We start from the raw sequence: 20,566 nt of genomic DNA, 5'->3' as shown, positions 1-20,566 counted from the left end.
TTTGGTGGCTTTCATGAACCTATTCTGCTGTTGCTTGCCATGGAATTTGTTTTACTTAGTTTTCCTAAAGTAAGCATTTCTCAAGGGTATTTTTCTGGCTTTTCCACAACATTTAAAAAACTACGACACTGACATTAAGAAAGGAGAAAAGGGGAGGACATAGGGAGACTAACCTTGGGCACCTAATATGGACTGTGATCATGACAGTTTACCTAACTGATCCTATCAAATGCTCATGACTTCATTCATTCATTCATGTCCTAAATCTCACATTGTTCTAGACTCAGTATACAAAGATCATAATGGAGAGTCTCTTCCATTTAGAAGATATACTCTAAAAAGGGGTACATATAAAACAAATCCTATATAGTGTAATAAATGTAATAATACAAGTATGTTCAAATAATAAAGATTATTCAAAGAAGGAAGAAAGGCTGAGAAGGAATGTTTAAGCTGTGCTTCAGTAGATAAATAGTAAACAGTGAAGCCACTGGACGAGTAAAACAGTGCCTTGTAGAGTGACTCCATAGCCCTAGGGACAAGCGTGCACAAAGGAATTCAACAGCTGGCTCAACAAGGTTAATTAAGTATTATAAAGAGAAATAAAGAAAAAAATAGAGTTTCAGGCTACAGCCAGACTGTGGAAAAGTTCACATATCACTAAAAGCCATCTAGACTTTACTGTCCCTTTTTTGGTTACAATGGATGGCCAGGAATTGAATAAGATACGGAACTGGAAAGAGTATTATCTTGAATAAGTGAGAAATAAATTGGAAAAGGGTGTCAGACTAGATGAAGAAAAACCAACTTAGAAGGTCATTTCAATAGTCCAAATCAGATGTGGTGAAGTTTTGGTCTACAGAAAAATTAGCAGGTAACAATCTCAAAAGATATTTTGTAGATAGAGTTGGAGAAGGCTTACTGGTCAATTAGATGTGAGGGATGGAAAACAGGGTCAAATCAAAGATGACTTCTAAGTTTCTGACTTCAGAGACAATGTAAAACTTCGTACAGTAATCATCTATTACCCTCTCCTCTCCTTTCTTACATGAGAACAATGAGCTGCAGATACGTATTTTGCCCAATGTCATATAACTATTAAATGGCCAATTTGAGATTCAGTCTAGATCTTGCTAACTAAAAGCATGCTCTCTTCCAGGTGCTTGGTGAGATTGCTGTTTAAAAGTTAGAGAGTAGCAGAAGCATGTGGAAAAAGTCCTAAACTATCAGCCTCCTCATCTGAAAAATATAGGGCAAGATAAAAATTTTAAAAAGTGGAATGGAAAGTAAAGAGGCACCTGGAGCTGGTCCATTAGTTTTATTATCCATGTTTACTGTTTAGTTTCCTCTGAATTACCCACTGGTGGTCTAACAAATCTTTTCTGTTTTGATCCGCCTCATCCTAAGTTGCTCATCACAGCATTAATCAATGTTGCCTGGAAAATAAAATATAATTAGAAGTAACTCCACTAATTATGACTTCATTGAGTGCATTGAATAATGAGAGTGGTATCATCTTTTTCCTGGCATTCAAAGCATCTGTCGTCTCATATTCTCCCTCCCCCTCCCATGGCCAGGAATTTTTAACCCATGAAAGAAACCGTATTGCTCAGCTAAATGTCATTTGAGAGATCTTTTTATCAAAATAAGAAAATGAAATAAGGGGAAACTATAAGTTATAAAATGAACACCCTTTAAAGCTCACACATATTTCTAAGCAGCAAAATGAAATCATTAATCCATGAGGACTTCATCTATTTATCTCTCTTCTATTCTCATCTTATAAACACAAATTTTCTGCTACATTCCCAATACATTTGTTGGAAGAAGGGGATGAAAGATGAATTAAATGAACACCCACTCGATAATTCCTGACCTTTCCTTTAGCATGACAGTTTTATCAGTCAAGCAGAGAGATAATATGATGAGGATAAAAAGCTAATATTCTCTCCTGGTGAAAAAGAATCAATGACACTTTCACCCACAGCTTTATTGAAAAATGGATGATAATGGCTCAAGCACACCTACCAGAGTGAGCTGCTTGAAGCTACATTTAGCAAACTTCTAAGAAGATGAAATATAACTGAAATTGTAGGAAGGCCCACAAAAGAAGTGAAGGAACATTTCTTAAAATGAATATAATAAACCCATTTCCCTCCAGCCTATTGAGGAGCAATGAAGTGCCATTTATGGAAAAAGAGAATGAAAGCTGTAAATTGTTTGGGCTCACTGCATTTCACATTGAACATTCTTGTTTGGTGATCCTAACAGTTTTAGCCCTTAGGGAAACTTGCTCCAACTTCTGGACTATAGCTACTAGACTACAAAGAGAAAAGAAATGCAGTCACCTATAAAATTCTTTTGTTGGTAACAACTGGAGCTTTTAAAAATTATGTATATTTGAAAAGTATATTTCTGGCCTTCAGGGCAAAGAACATACTTTCTTCCCTCAAATTACCTAATCCACCTTCAAGAAGGAGTGTTAATCTTATTGGTCAGAATACAAAGCTCACATTCTTGAGTTATCAATAAAATTATATGATAAATTTTCTCCTGATACTGAGAAATGTAGAGATCTTTCAAACTGGGACACTTTGCAATTGAGTCTGAGTTTGGGGGACAGCTTTCCACGGGTACTAGTCTAGGTGGCTGGAGTTCTATATTGCAGGTTGGATTTAAGACTGAGCAATAGTAAACATTTAGGCTAATTTAATTGTGTTTCTATGTGTGTATGTTAGGGAGTTGGCTGGATAATTCAGATAGTGTTACCTCATCATTTCAAAAGGATGTCTGTTCTCATTTCCCAATATTGTAAGGCTAATTTTTCCTATTTCTCTTCCTCAGCTTTTCTTCCCTTCCTACTAGATTTTTCTATCAATAATCAGGGGTCCCTGGCCTCTCTTATCACCTCAAATTCATGATCTACAATAAAGAATATCCCAAAAGGCGGCTCAAAGAAGACTCAAGAGCTTCCAAAATCCCTAGGAACACAGAAATGTGCATGTGTTACACTATGGTCAGAAAATTATATATGACTGTATAATTTCCAGGGTTCAATGCAAAATAATGATTCAGGAACCCCTCATTTGAAAATGATTATGAATTTCAAGATGACAACAGCAGGGCATTAAACCAAGTATGAGCTCTTCTAGGTATGGGTCCTAGGTGACTGCATAGATTATATACCCATGAAGCATAAATCAGCAACAACTCTGGCCTTGACCTTCACCAACTCTCCTCCGGGGAATGTGGGCTGAGGAGATGAAAGAGCTGTTGCTTATATCTTCACTGCTATGGGTTCTTTTTCCTAATAACCTAGACCTATTCCAATGATTTGCCAGGATTGGGGCTAGTCTGGCTAATAGATTAATTAGGCAATTTGAGGGAAGAAAGAATGTTCTTTCCTCTGGAGGTAGGAGTGGGGAATATCAACATGTTATCATAAAAGGCAAGTATGTCTTTATCAAAATGACTCTCACATCCTTTTCCATGCTCCTGTGTGTTTACCTGGGACCAATGAGACACACACGGCAAGTCCTCAATCACTTTACAGACATCATTTTGATGTTCACTCCAAACACTTCCAAAATGAATGAGATCATGTCTCCTGCTGGACTTGGTGCATGGCCACATTCTACACTAGGTCAATAAATCACTTTTTATTTCATTTTGAAATCTGATTTATGTTGTTCAGTTATTTGTTATTTGTGAACCCAATAATTTTGCACAATAGTATTAAAAATAGATTTGCTATCACCTTATAATCTTTAACCTAATGAAGACCATTATGTTATTAATATCAAATAAATTCACCATTCTGACAGAGAAAATCATATTGCACTCTATGTAAAGACTACCTTCATGCTGCTCACCTTATCCAAGCCAGTTCTACACTCACTCACATGCTTGATAGGATCATATCTTTAGAAAGTGCAGTTGGTCTTCTACTGAAACCAGTGCTGCTTCTTTCGCCTCACCCGAAATAGGCTACTCCAGCCCCAATGTGCTTTCAATGATTCAGTGAATTATCATAATGCTAATCCCTTTATCACCCATCTATATCTTAAATCAAGGCCCACACAGAACAAATGCTATTACTACAAGACTAAATCTAAATATAGATTTTTTAAAAATATAATTGACACTTTCTGAGCCCTGGCAGTGTTTCCAGGACACACATTATAATCCAGATGAATATTTACCAAGATATTCAACAGAGTGCTAACATATTTAAATTTCTTCCATGAGAAAAAAAAAAGTTACTTGTGAGAGCTAAAAACATTAAAACAGTTGAATTCACGGAGATAATAGAAGGATGGTTACCAAAGGATGGAAAAGGTAGCAAGAGGGGAGTGAAAATGGTTAACGGGCACAAAGATAAAAGTTAGAATAAAGAAGACCTAGTACTTGATAGCACAACCGGGTGACTACAGTAAACAATAATTTATTGTATACTTTAACCAAAGGAGTACAATTGAATCGCTTGTAACACAAAGGATAAATGCTGGAGGTGGTGGATACTCCATTTATCCTGATGTGATTATTACCCATTACATCCCTGTATCAAAATATCTCATGTACCTCATAGATATATAAGCCTACTATGTACCAAAAAAATTAAAAACTAACCATTTAATTGTAACATTCTTTGTCAAGCAGACCATCTTATGGGTTGAAGTAGGACATCTGAACAATTCTTGTCTTTTTACAAAATATAAATATTTGCAATGGTGGCATGCCTATCCTTCCCGGAAGCTTCAATCTGCCCTTAATGTCCATTTCTATTAATATCTTTCCATTTCCACTGGCCATGCTGCTTCACCACCCTATTCTTATCACCACGGTCCAGCAGCAAGCACCTGGGCCAGCTATCTGATGGTCAAAACAGGTTCCTGTACAAGCTCCACAGGCTTTCTCTCCTCACAACACCAAGTTATCTCTTCTGTTTTTCTCCAACACAAGAATAACTCCAAATAACTTTTAGCCTTTTTCTTTTTTTTTTTTTTGTTTCCAAAGTGATCCCTTCAGAGCCCACATTGAAGAAAAATGCCTTTTGCCCTGTGCCTTTTTCAACTTTGCTTTTCTCAGCTTTTTACCCATCTGAGTAGCAGCTGCGAATGACTCCATTAGTGATAGCCATTTCCATCACTTGTTCTTCTGTTGACTCTATTTAGGAAACTTCTATTTAAAATGACACAGAAATATTACACTTTTATGAATCTCTGCTGTTCCAAATACATTCATGAGTGTTTTTCTGTGCTTTGTTTACAACCAATGTCTATGATGTTTTAAGTAAATAATTTGTTTTTTCACAGTAAATTTTAGCAGTTCTTTCAAAATCAAGGATACTAAATTTATGTGTTTTGGTTATATGTGGCTGCAAAGCTCCTGTGTAGTTTGTGACTTTCTGATTAACCATATTATATGACATTCTTTTAATACAAATGTAAGGTAACAGGATACCTGAATCGTTTTCTTCATGGTGGTAGTGTGTGTGCACATGTGTGTGTCTAGTTAGAAAAAACTTTTCTACTTCAGGATCATAACAATATCTCCTGTAGTTTCTCCAAACAACTAAATCCTCATTTCGGTGGCATTTATTCTGGTGTATGGCATAAGGTGAGGATGAATGTATGGATTATATAAATAGTCAATGCTCTTACATAATTTATGGAATGGTATATAACATCTACTGTGTATTAAACTTCCATATTTTACTGGGTCTCTTTCTGGGTGCTCTATTATATTCTATTATGCAAATACCACACTCTGTTAATTAAAATACAATTAGAACATGTCTTGGTATCCAGCAGAAATAAGTCCTATCTTCCCAATTTTTAGTTCAAAATGTAAACGCTATTAATTGTTCTTTTTTCTTTCACATTATTTTAAATATCATTTTGTCAAGCAACTTCCACTAAGTAAAAACCCTCCAGATTTTTAGATGAAAGTGCATCAAATGTGTGAATTTATCTGGAGAGTTGATATATTGTACATATTGAGGCTTCACATGCATAAATATTACTTAGAGCTCTATATACTTGGGTTCTTCAGTAGAGCCTTATTTTTCCTAAAGTCCTTGGGAGAGTTCTAAGGATCATATATTTTTCTTGTTACTTGTTAAAAAGGATGCTTCTTTTTTCATTGCAATTTTTACCTGGTTATATGTATGTACATGCTAATAATTTTTTGATGTAAATATTGTACCAATAGTAGAACACGTATTAGTTTTGAATGCTTTCTTTGTGAAGTTTATTGAATTAATATTACTAATGAAAATTATGAAAAACTATTATTTTTCTGGATTGTGAATGAGTTGATAGAGGAACTCACAAAGAAGAGCAGAAAAAAATCAACATTGAGTGAGAATGAAAACAAAAAAAAACTCTATAAGACTCTTTAAAAGAGCCTGAAAATAAAAAATTACAAAATTTACTTAAATTACGCTAAAAACAAGAATAAAACATTACTAATCTAAACATAAATTTATTTTGTATGAAGTTACGTTTATTGAAATACCTGAAAAAGGCATTAATGAAAAATGTATCTTGTGCACTTAGAGAAGAGTGAAGAAATGGCTTTGATTAGAAGATAAATAATAGGGATATATAGGGTAATATAAAGACTTAAGACAGAAGTTAGATGTGAAATATATTATTACAGAAATGTCTTGCCAGGAATCAATTAAAACTAGCTCATCAGAGTAAAAGATAAAACTGAGAAATGGGCACAAAATGTATCACAGGAAGATCGAGAGATTAAAAATTATAAAAGAGTGAAGAGATATGATAGATAAGCTAGGAATCTTCAACATACATACAACTGCAATCCTAGAAAAACAAAAAAAAGAGAAGACAAAAAAAAAAAGCTAATAAGTTTCTATAATTGAGGAAAGCCCTAAGTCCTTTTAAATAAAAAGTGTCATATAAGTACAGATTAAAATAAACAAAAATAAATGTCCATCCCAAAACATCTTAGTGAAACTGCGTGGCATCATGTTACAGTGAAAATCTTTGTCTTAACTTTGAGTTCAGGGGTACACATGCAGGTTTGTTACATGGGTAAACTTGTGTCATGGAGGTTTGTTGTATAGATTATTCTGGGATCAGAAAAAATAACTAATGGGTACTAGGTTTGATACCTGGGTGAGAAAATCTTAATATTTAAAGACAGAAGGGAGAGATTAAGAGAAAATAAACAATAATTAGAATAAAAGCAGACTCCCCGCCAGCAACAATATATATCGAAAGAAACTGTCTTATGGGAAAATAACCCAAAATTTTACAGTCAGCTAAACTATTGTTCAATATAAGCACAAAATAGACACATTATAAAAGAGAAGGAGATGTTACCATTTGCAGACTTAAAGTGAAAATAGTTGAATATATTTTAGCGAGAAGATTAAATATATTAATAGAAAATCTGGGAAACATCGAGGTGATGGTGACAAAATGACTCTCACCCAAATCCTTGATTTTACATTTTCCTTCTGATCCTGATTCTGGCATATTTGGTTGCCACCAAACTAATGATACTACACTTAAAAGAGACGAGCAGTTAACCATCAAATTCATAGAACATTTTTTCCCCTCTCTCCTTTTTAGTGTTTTCTTTTTTTGAACCTCACTTCAACATTTTTACATATTTAGTCATCCTCTCTTAATTAAAACTTCCTCCCGTCTTGGCATAGAAATATCTAAGGTGACAATGTGGCCTGGTAGAAAAGCCACACAGTTTGAACTCAAACAAATCTGGTTTCAAAGAAATGTTAAGACAACAGTTACAAGTATGTGATGACAAAGTTATTTAGACATCTTAGATTCAGTTTCTCTCTCTGTCATGAGGCAAACATAGTATGCACTTAATAAAATAGTTCTCGTAGAAATTCATTACTTCATTAAAACATATGTATTTATTTTTGCTTGTTCTGTGCCAGGCACATTTAATGTGTTAATATATAAAGTTCAAGTCCAATGCTCGGTACATAGTAAGTATTCAATAAATTTTATATATTATGTTCATTCCCTGCCTTTTTCAATTGTGGGTTTTTCCAATGTTCACTCTAATTTTGATGATGCTTTCTCTCTACTTTTTATCTAGAAAATCTCATCTATGCCCAGGGCTTTAACTATCATTTCTATGCTGAATGATTCTGAGCCATATCCAGTTTTTGTGCCACATTTCTATTTCTCTGCTATAAATATCCACACGGATAGCTTCTCCATACCTAGATTCTCTCCCCCTACCCCGGCTTTGGGACAGGGCTGTCTGGGAAGGAGCCCTCCTAACAATGGTGGACTAAGCTCCTGAACATAAAAGGAGCCAAAACCCTTTAGGTTCATCTACAACGCTTTATTTGAAAGATCTTGGCAAAAAGGGGGAAATGAGAACAGAAAAATATCCAGAGCAATCTAAGCTCTGCGGGGTATGCCAAACTGTTATCAAGCCCAGAGAGACAGGAGTATGGGACTTCAGTGGTGCCTCCAATTCCTCCCCCACTCCCCACGCTCAGAGGCAACTGTTACAGACGTTTTGTTCCTTACTGGCTGTCTCACTCATTATCTTCATGTTCCTGGAAGTTATGATACAAAGAACAATGTATAGCCAGGTAATCGCTTCTGTTATTTTAATGTAAATTATTGGTTAACAACTTAGGAACTCTTCTTTTTTTCCTTGAAAACACACTTGTAACTACTGCTAATGGAAGTGTATATTCAGGGCAACTTAAATCTGTGCTCCCAGGTGGTCATCCTCAAGCTTTGAGCTTGAATAAACTCAACACTTAATTGTAAAAAATTGGAATTTGAAATGTCAGAAATATAAATATCTTTGTTGAAGAAAGTATATTCTGTAAACTACCCCAGTGCTTACAACAGGCAACAGAAGCATGTTAGTTCACTTTTTGTCTTCTGTACCAAAACTCTCTTCACCCACTGGCTTCCATATTTCTGTCGTCAGCACTATGTTCTCAGGGGTAAAACTTCGATGCTATAAATGAGGCTTTTTCTTCTTTGCCATAAGTGTTCATTCACTAACTCCTATTACTACTTCTATTGCCACAGTGTCCCCTGAATTTATGACCTTCTCTGTGATATATACTGGAGCTTCATGTGTGACCTACTGAATTAATTAACTCCCTAATTTGTTCCTCATCTTTCAGTTTCTTCCCCTATCACACTGCCCTGCGTACTGGAATCACTTTAGTCTTTCCAAATATCTACATTTTTACCATGTCTATTCGTTGGAATGATTCATTGTTTCATTAACTGATCAGAAACATCTTAGACTCCTTACTCTACCTGATATTCATGTCTCTGTGATTTTCCCACAGTCACCCTTCCCAATATTATATCTCATTAGTTCACTCCAAAAGAACTTTGTTTCTTCCAAACGTGCCTATTCCTCAATTCCTACATATGCCACCCTGAGCCCTTCTCTTGCGGCATTGACTCTGCCTCCTTCCATATACTAATTTCCAGGGACTTAAAGATACATAAATCACTTAATGAATTCACAGACTTTTATAGAAGAAAGAAAACTGATTAGATACATCAGAATAATGAGTGATAAATACTAACACCAATATGTAACTCAAGTGCTATGAAACCATACAGCACAATTAAAGAGACAAAGTCTACACAGAAAAATAAGTTTTTAATGCAATGTGTTTTTTAATCCTACCAATTGTAAGAGGATCAAACAGACATATCCAAGTAAAGATATTGTAATAGGAGATCATTAACAGGTCGGTATTTTTTAAGGAAATTATCAGTCAGAATGTTCTTAAGGACAGGTTGAAATCCCTCAGTTTTGTTATGTGAAAATTTATATAAACATAGATATGAAGTTACACAGTGGACACAGTATTCCACAGCACAGCTGCATAATATACAGAATAATTTTTTATACGTTTTTCCTACATTTCTTGTAAAAGAGTCAAGAGTAAAGCACTAACAGGTACGTTTTACTGAATAATCACTTCATTTCACTTTTTATATGTTGTCATCCTTCAGAGCAAGCAGTATAATCTTCCACTCTGATAAAACTGAGACTCAGAAAAAAGTGAGTTTCCCAAGATCATGGTGCTGGTAAATGATAGACTATATTCAAGCACTGGATGTTACACATAATTGTATTTCTATTCTAGGTAATCATTTATCAACCATAGCACTATTGATATGTGTGTTGCAGGGGTCTGTTCAGGGCATTGTAAGACATTTAACAGCACACCTGTAGATGCCAGTAGCATGCTCTGGCTTGTGACAACCAAAAATGTGTCTAGGCTCCATACATCTCCCAGGGAGACAAAATTTCCCTCAGTAAAGAACTACTGTTCTGGGTGAAGAAACTGTTCATCAGATGTGATTTATAGCGTAACACCAATATATGATCTTGAAACAATCACAAAACAACCCTCATTTTACTCAAGGTGTGTGTATATTTAAAGATACATATCAAATACAACAGAATTGATCATCAGAGTGGGAGTGAGAATGAGAAATGAGGAAAAAATCATGAAGTAAAATAAAATTAAAAGGGTGGCATTTACTAGACAAATAATATTAATGTGCTATGAACTAAGGAGAAGGAGAAACACCACTTTGTACTTGAGTTCAAAAATAGAGAAATATAACAAAAATGAACGTGCTCAATGCAGGATAAATGCCCAGACTGTCCCACATTCCAGGCCTGTAGTCCTTTCCACATGAACAAGTCAGTGTGCTCAAACAATTACTGTACCATGGCTTCTAAAGTTGTCATCAGTTAATTTTCTTTTTTTTTTTTTTTGGCTTATGAGATTATTATTCCATGCATCTGCAATATCTGCATGTGGCTATATCTATAAGACAATATCAAGAAGGTCAGGATGTTACCTTAGAAAAAAAGCACTGTTCTTGGAGGGAAAGTCCTACTTGTAACTGTCTTCTGTGGCTTTGAGCAAGTCACTTAACATCTGGAAACTGATTGGCTTTGAGGAGATTCTCTCTCAGTTTTTCTTTTCTAAAATATCTTTATATCCAGAGAGAAACCTGTGAAAATCCTGTAAACCCACCTTTGGCATTTACACACACATCGGCTAACACACAAAAACATATAAGTTGAACAAGAGCCAGGAAGCTTTTTAGGACATAAAGATATATGTGTTTTCATCCTAAGAAGTGAAGAGGTCCAGAACAAGAGAATGACTGCAGGTAATTTTTAAAATATAAGTAAGAGTAATCTTGAATCATTGTCAAAGTGACTCTTATTATGTAAAATAATTTCAGAGTCACAAAAATATTTTTGTTATTAAACTCTTTAGTCAGGTATTCATTGATTTGCTAATTTAACAATGAGTAACTATCAAGTTCCAGGCACTATTGTAGATGCTAGGGAATCCAACATTTCATAGACCCTGCCTTCACAGATTTTACAGTCTAACAGAAGACGACTAACCCAATTATTACACAAATAGCAAACCGAGTTAATTACATTGTAATACATGCTGTGGACAGGCTGTTATAAGAATATAAAACAGGAGGTTCTTAATCAGCGTGAATGACATGCGGGAAGATTTTCCATATGGATGTGGCATTTAATTTGAGACCAGAAGGGTGAATATAAATTGGCTGGCAGAAAGAATTGCATTGAAAAAAGAAAAATGAGCCAGGGCAGTGGCTCATGCCTGTCATCCCAGCACTTTGGGAGGCTGAGGCAGGTGGATCACCTGAGGTCAGGAGATCGAGACCAGTCTGGCTAACATGGTGAAACCCCGTCTCTACTAAAACTACAAAAGTCAGCCAGGCATCATAGTGGGAGCCTGTAATCCCAGCTACACAGGAGACTGAGGCAGGAGAATTGCTGGAACCTGGGAGGTGGAGGCTTCAGTGAGCTGAGATCAGCCACTGCACTCCAGTCTGGGGGAAGGAGCAAGACTCCATTTATATATATATATATGGATAAATGAATGAATGAATGAAATAAAATGTTCCAGAGACAGACATAATACAGAAAGGAGAAGGCCATGTAGTAAAGATGTTAGAAAGTATTTGTATTAGTCAGGGTCCTCCAGAGGAACAGACTAATTGGCTATATGGATATATGAAAGCGAGTTTATTAAGGATTGACTCAAACAATCACAGCATCAAGTCCTACATAGGCTGTCTGCAAGTTGAGGACCAAGGGAACCAGTAATGACTCATTCTGACTCCCAAAACCTCAAAAGTGGGGATGCCAACAGTGTAGCCTTCAGTCTGTGGCTAAAGGCCCAAGAGCACCTGGCAAAACACTGGTTTGAGTCCAAGAGTCCAAAAGGCGAAGAATTTGGAGCCTGATGTTTGAGGGCAGGAAGCATCCAGCATGGGAGAAAGATGAAGCCTGGAAGGCTCAGCAAGTCAACTTCTCTCATCTTATTCTGCCTGCTGACAGCTGATTGGATGGTGCCCACCCAGACTGAGGGTGGGTCTACCTTTCCCAGTCCACTGACTCAAATGTGAATCTCCTTTGGTAAGACCTTCACAGACAATACTTTGGATACTTCAATCAAGTTGACAATATTAACCATCACAGCATTATAAAGAAAATGGGAAACAAGGGGCTTTAAGAAGGGAGTTGGCCGGGTACGGTGGCTCACCCCTGTAATCCCAGCACTTTGGGAGGCTGAGACAGGCGGATCACAAGGTCAAGAGGTCGAGACCATCCTGGCCAAAGTGGTGAAACCCCGTCTCTACTAAAAATACAATAATTAGCTGGGCATGGTGGCATGTACCTGTAATCCCAGCTACTCAGGAGGCTGAGGTAGGAGAATCACTTGAACCCGGGCGGCGGAGGTTGCAGTGAGCCAAGATTGTGCCATTACACTCCAGCCTGGGTGACAGAGCAAGACTCCATCTCAAAAAATAATAAAATAATAGGGAGTTAACATGATTAGATTTTTATTGTTCAGATATTAGAGTAAATGCTATTTAGAGAGGGTATGGTAGAAGATAAGAATAAATGTGAAAAGATAGTCACAGAAGTCCAGTTAAGGGATGATAGGACATAGAATAGCATGATAACAATGGAGATGGTAAGAAGTGCATGTATTTCAAATACTTATGGGAAACAATTTACTTAACTTGGGCATTGGTTAGATATAAAAGAACAAGGAAGAGAGAAATTAAGAATGATTCCCAAGTTGTTTGTTTGTTTGTTTGTTTTTGAGACTCACTCTGGCACCAGGCTGGAGTGCAGTGGCGCGATGTTGCCTCACTGCAACCTCCGCCTCCTGGATTTAAGCAATTCCCCTGCCTCAGCCTCCCGAGTAGCTGAGACTACTGGCCCACACCATCATGCCCAGCTAATGTTTTGTGTTTTAGTAGAGACGGGGTTTCACCACTTTGGCCAGGATGGCCTCGATCTCCTGAGCTCATGATCCACCCACCTCGTCCTCCCAAAGTGCTGGGATTACAGGGGTGAGCCACTGTGCCCAGCCTCCCAGGTTTCTTTCTTGGAATCTTGGTGGTTCATTCATTCAACAAGATGGACAAGATTGGAAGAAGGCAAGTTTAATGGGAACACCAAGTTAGTGCCCAGGAGAAACATCAAATCTAGCTTAGGTGCAGATTCTAGAAATAAAGGATTCATAAGCTTGCTACAGTCCCACAGTAAAGCCTGATATTAAGCACAGCTCCATTCTCTTCCCAGTGAATACAGTGTTCCACTCCAACATCCTGCAATCTTACCTCTAGCTCTTCTAAATACAGGCAGGCCTGATTGCTCTTCATGTTTTTACCCAAGAATCCCTTTGTCTACTTATCTCAGCATAACCAAGCCTGCTACCCTCTCTCGTATGTTAACTTGTATATTACTGTCCACTTAAGACAATCGTTTTCTTTCTCTCCAATGCTATTTAATGTTAGTTTTGCTAAGACTCTACCTCCTTTCTCCAAGTTTCACTCATCTCCATGAGGAAATACGTAACTATTTTCCAACAAGTCTAAATTTACAGAGACCTGGGGGAAAAATAAGTTCCAAAGTCCAATACAAATATTGCTTGGCTGTTAAAGTAGATGAGTCAGATGGTTCTTAAACTAAAATATTTTTTAATATGGCAGTCTCATAGTGAGAATGAGAGATGATCATTTATATAGGATGTTACTACTTTGGGAAAATCACAATTACCACTGACATCTCTCTGAAAAATGGCTTCTCTTGGGCTGAATATTAACTCTAGTGGAACAGATCTTCAACAGCAGTAAGTTCCTTTTTATAATGAGATCTCAACTTCAACTTTACAGCTAAGTCTCCTGGATTGCTATTATACATGAACCACTGAGCTTGTGCCTGCTTTGCCCATAAGCCTGTCACCAATTCTAGCAGTATTACCTTTTCAAACTTAAAAAAAAATCTAATTTGTTTTAAAACGGTTTCATTTTCTTCCATGAGAGAAGGATTTCTTTCATTAAAAAATGGTTCTTTATGCAATAAAGTTCTTTGCTAAACAAAATATTTAATTAGAGATGCATGATTGAATGATACTGAAGGTTGCATTTCCTCATGTTTCTAAGCAGATAAGAATCCTAATTGCAGGTACTCTGACTTTATCTTACCAGTTCTAATTCTGACCTTTTCTTCATATGTAGTACAGTTAGTACTGATTATTTAGTAGCATATTGTAGAAAAATTGTTCTTCTATATTGCAAATTTTGGATATTTACAGAATTCTGAGGTCATTAACATATAGCCAAATATCAAATATTTTGGGGATTACAATCCCCAAAAGAGAAGAAATAAAAATATACTTGTTAATAAATAGGCTTCTGGTGATACTCTAGGTATTAAATCAGTAGTGTTGACTTCATAGTCCATGATTTGATCAAAAGGTTTCATTTTTAAGGGAATATCACTCATAATGTAGGCCTAAAACTTGTTATATTTGTGATCCTGAGGGGCAAAATGGAGAACCAATGATTAACAAAGCAAAAGAATTGATATTTAATTCATATTGCCTTATTTTGAATTAAATCTAAGAAACTTTCTTTATTACCAATAAATCTGTTTTTCTCTGTAATTATTTTCCTCTTCTTGGCACAAAATATGCTTAGGTTTCCTTTAACTTGAGTACAAAAATAACAAATACAAATCCCCTCATCAAGTCTTCAACCAACTTTCTCAATTCTTTTTCTTCACAGTAACATGTATTTCTTCCTTCTCACTTTCTCATCCATGAACTTCTCTACCTGCGGCAAACCCATTCCATCACTAGTGAAACTATTTTTACCAAAGAGTCTCATGATTCAAGTGAATATATTTCTTATCATCTAAACCAGAATACTTTTGAGAGTGAAAAGAACACTGTTAATAATTAAGCATAAACTGCGACTGTTCTAAAGAAACAGGACATATGACCATAACACACATGACTTCTTAGCAGTAGAATATAATAAACTGATTACTCCTTGACCTTTCTGTAAATATTTACTTTATTGGCTGTTACTTTCTTTGCACAACTCTGTCCTTCTGGGTATTATAGATGCTCCTTTATCCTTGGTTTCCTTTCAACCATTTCGTTGCACCCCTCAACTCCACTTCCAGGGTCGTTTGGAGGTTATTTTTTTCTCTGTTTATTTCTTCAGTGTTTATATTCATAAGCTATTGGTCCTGGACAATGTCTCTTCTCATAGCATAAAAACTCTTGGGTATTATCATTCACTATCATAATTTCAGTTTCAATTTTAATCTATGCTAATAACTCCCATTACTAAGTGTCCAGCCTTATCTTTTCTTCTGAACTCCAGAATCATATCCAGACCTTCAAGTGGCATGCACTTTTTCATAAACCATAGGCATATCAAAATTAGTGATTAATCTGAAGTATCTTCCACTCTAAAAACTTTCACCATGTTCCAGAGTTCGGCAAAAGGTGTTATTCATCTGTTCATAATAGCAAGCAAGAAATATGAATGATAGCTGTGTTAGTCAGTGTGTCTCTAGCTTCTGTTAAAAAGATACAACTCAAAGCCAAGTGCAGTGGCTCATACCTGTAATCCAAGCACTTTGGGAGGCTGAGGTGGGTGTACCACATAAAATCAGGGGTTCAAGACCAGTCTGGACAACATGGTGAAACCCTGTCTCTACTAAAAATACAAAAATTTGCCAGGCATGGTGGTACACGCCTGTAATCCCAACTACACGGGAGGATGAGGAAAGAGAATCACTTGAACCTGGGAGGCAGAGATTGCATTCAGCCAAGACTGCACCACTGTACTCCAGCCTGGTGACAGAGTGAGACTCCAGCCTGGGTGACAGAGTGAGACTCCATCTCCAAAAAACAAACAAACACCTCAAAATCAGTGTGTGCAAACACACACACACACACACACACACACACACTCCTCCGTTTATTTCTCGTTGACATTTGAGTCCAATGTGGATCAATGGGGTGGGGTGTGTACCTATGCAATCATTCAGGGACGCAAGATACTTTAGTGAATCTGCCATCTTCAAAATGTGGTACCAAGTCATTTTGACATCATCCACCTCAATAACTGGGAGATCAGAGAGCTTGGAAAAGACATGTACTTTAACTCTCTTACCCACAAATCATTTATGTTCATATTCCATTGGCAAAAGTGTTTCATGTAGCTTCACCCAACTGCAAGGTATATAAAATAAATATCAATTAACTTTGTTCAAAGAGAGAGAAAATGAATTGATGATCATCTAGCTAATGTTCACTGTACCAACTTTCTCTCCCTCTTCTTCCTTAATTCTTGTTTAATCACTTACTTAGTCTTGCTTATTATTCTTCTTGAACACCCTATAGTGCTATTTCCTATTCTACATTGCCAGTTTTTATTTAAGATTCTCAGAATTCTTACCATGCTTTTGCAGTTGCCCATGCTTTTCACGGATCTTTCAAATAAGAGAAATGATCAGATGCTGGTCTTTTTTTTCTTCAACTTTAAGTTCTGGGGTGCAGTGTGTACAGGTTTGTTACATAGCTAAACATATGCCATGGTAGTTTGCAGCACAAATCAACCCATCACCTGGATATTAAGTGCAGCATCCATTAATTAATCTTCTGGTGCTCTCCCTCAGTGTGTTTTTCCCCTCCCTCTGTCCATGTATTCTCAGCATTCAGCTCTCACTTATAAGTGAGAACATGCAGTATTTGGTTTTCTGTTCCTGGGTTAGTTTGCTAACAATGATAGCCTCAAGCTCCATCCATGTTCCTGCAAAGAACATGACCTTGTTCTTTTTATGGCTGTGAAGTATTCCATGGTGTGTATGTACTACATTTTCGTAATCCAGTCTATCACTGATGGACATTTAGGTTGATTCCATGGCTTTGCTATTGTGAATAGCTGTGACGCACATACCTGTACTTATATCTTTAAGTCTGAATGATTTATATTATTTTGTGTATATACACAGTAATTTAATTGCTGAGTCAAATAGTAATTCTGTTTCAGGAATCACCCCAGTGTTTTCCACAATGGTTGAGGTAATTTACATTCCTACCAACAGTGTATAAGCATTCCCTTTCCTCTGCATCATTGCCAGCATCTCTTATTTTTTAACTTTTTAATAATAGCCATTCTGATGGTGTGAGATGGTATTTCATAGTGGTTTTGATTTGTATTTCTCTAGTGATCAGAGATACTGGGTTTCTTTTCATATACTTTTTGGCCACATGTATGTCTTCTTTTGAAAAGTGTCTGTTCATGTCCTTTACCCACTTTTTAATGGGGTTGTTTTTTTCTTATTAATTTATGTTCCTGATAAATACTGACTATTAGGCCTTTGTAAAATGCATAGTTTTTGCATATTTTCTCCCATTCTGTAGGTTGTCTGTTCACTCTTTTGCTAGTTTCTTTTGCTGTACAGAAGCTCTTGAGTTGTGTTAGACCCCATTTGTCAATATTTGCTCTCATTGTGATTGCTTTTGGTGTCTTTGAAATAAAACATTTGCAGTTCCTACGTTCAGAATGGTATTTCCTAAGTTGTCTTCCAAAATTTTTATAATTTGGGGTTTTACATTTAAATCTTTAAACATCTTGAGTTGATTATTGTATATGGTGTAAGGAAGGGATCTAGTTTCAATCTTCCGCATTTGCCAGCCTGTGTTTTAATCCCAGTTATAACTCTTCACTATTCCACTTCAACCTAGTGACTAACATTTCTGAAGTACTATTCTTTCATCTGTTGAGTAAAGACCATCATAGACAAAAGGCAGGACTCTAGCAATGATTAGAAACAATATAATAAAAGTATCTGCCACATGATAGTCACTCAAATCATATTTTAAGTATTTAGGAAGTGGCAATGAAAGCACTGTAAAGGAGTATATGGTCAATGTAAGGAATAATAAGAAGCACAGATTAGGAGGATCAGTTGTCGTGTACTGTAAATGAAAGAAAAAATATGTATGAATAAATTGCTTTAATTTCTATTTCTCATTTAGGCAAAATTCCATTTGTATTTTAAAATGAGTTGTTTATATAATAATAGCCTCAAGAATGTAGAAGGGGAGAGAGAAATGTCTACTTCTCAAATTTGAAAGAGAGCATTACTTAATACCATGCCTTCATTGTACCAAGAAATGTTCCAAGAAGGAAATGGATTCTTTAGTTTGGAGAAATCACTGAAGATCTTCCCTGAAGTTATTCTGGGGAAATGTGGCAGATAAATGAGTGCTAAGAGACAATGAGATTTTTTTTTTCAGACTGAAAAGACTAAGGTACAGAACATAGGGACACTTCATTATTTAAAAGGTCGCAGAAGGAACTCAATTCCCGTAACTTCTAATTTGAATTCCATAGAGTGTACAGGGTAATATTAAGATGATCAAAGAATAAGCCCAGAAGTAAAGACTCAGGAATAAACCTTCCCCTCAAACTATAAGTGTTCTCTCACTAATGATAATGAGATAAAAAGAGTGAAAAGAGGTGATATAAACTGTTTAATCCAGTCCTCAGTTATGTAGATAAAGCAAATCTGTTGTATAAGTCTCTGATTCCAGTCTCTTTCTTTAAAAAAGTGAAATACTAAGGACCGTCTCCCCACTCCTAAATCTGTCTAGCTTTATAATAATTATAACCTTAATCCAAAATAATTTATTTTTATCATGGTTACTCTAAAACTGTTTTAATCATGATTAAGTCCTTCATTGCTTTATTTCTCTCTCTTTCCCTTAGCTGAACTGTGCTAACTCTACCCAAGTATCCTGAACAACTTCTCTTCCTGTCTACCTCTTACTGTTAGGAGAGCATTTGATATCCAGTTGTTATAGCTAATGATTAACATTAAATAGAGCATTCGCCAGAGAGGACATTGAAAACTCAGTTGAACATTAGACAAGCCATTTAAATCCTAGAAAACCAAAAATGGAAATTACTCGCTAATCCTTAAGTGCACACTTTATGATCTGAGCTGATTTGTAAAGCCAAATATATATATATATATATTTGTATATATATTTATATATTTTATATATTTTTATATATTTATATTTATTTATATTTATAATTATATATATTTTTATATTTTTTATATTTATATTTTTTTATATATACACACATACGTACATTCATACATATGAAGAATTTTCAAAGGAAGACATATTCACAACAAATTAGGAGTCTCTTGGCCATGAGAATAATATATACAATGAGTTCCTTATGTGATCATCTGTATCCAAATCTCAAATTTTTCTGCTGTTGATTTCTAATATAACTTTATTATGGTCAGAAAACATATTTTATATAATTATTTTATTTCAGATTGCTTTAAATTCTTTGAGACTTCCTTCATGGCCTAGCATATGTATTGTCCTGCAGAATGTTCCATGTGCACTTGAAAGAATGAGCCACTGACCATATCTTCTCTCACACAGAAAAATAAGTATTTTGTTATTGTTTGGTGGAGTGTTCTATAGATATCTGATATGGTTTGGCTGTGTCTCCACCCAAATCTCATTTGAGTGTTAGCTCCCATAATTCCCACATGTTGTGGGAGGGAACTGGTGGGAGATAATTGAACCATGGAGGCAGTTTCTCCCATACTGTTCTGGGGGATAAGTGGTGGTGAATAAGTCTCAAGAGATCTGATGGTTTATAAGGGGTTTCCCTTTTCCCTTGGCTCTCATTCTCTCTCTCCTGATGCTATGTAAGACCTTCCTTGCTATTCCACCATGATTGTGAGGCCTCCCCAGCTACGCGTAACTGTGAGTCCATTAAACCTCTTTTTCTTTATAAATTATCCAGTCTTGAGTATTTCTTTATCAGTAACACGAAAATGGTCTAATAGAGTGAATTGGTACCAGGAGTGGGGCACTGCTGTAAAGATATCTGAAAATGTGGAAGTGGCTTTGGAATGGGGGTTGGATTTTTTTGTATTTTTAGTAGAGACAGGGTTTCTCCATGTTAGTCAGGCTGGTCTTGAACTCCTGACCTCAGATGATTCACCCACCTTGGCCACCCAAAGTGTTGTGATTACAGGTGTGAGCCACCATGCCTGGCCTCAAAACATTTAAAACAAAATAATTATATAAAGTATGTTTTCTGACCATAATAAAGTTACATTAGAAATCAACAGCAGAAAA

The sequence above is a fragment of the Papio anubis genome, chromosome 2, assembly GCF_008728515.1.
Source record: "Papio anubis isolate 15944 chromosome 2, Panubis1.0, whole genome shotgun sequence".
In the NCBI taxonomy this organism is placed as follows: Eukaryota; Metazoa; Chordata; class Mammalia; order Primates; family Cercopithecidae; genus Papio; species Papio anubis.
Note: the sequence above shows the minus strand (reverse complement) of the source record.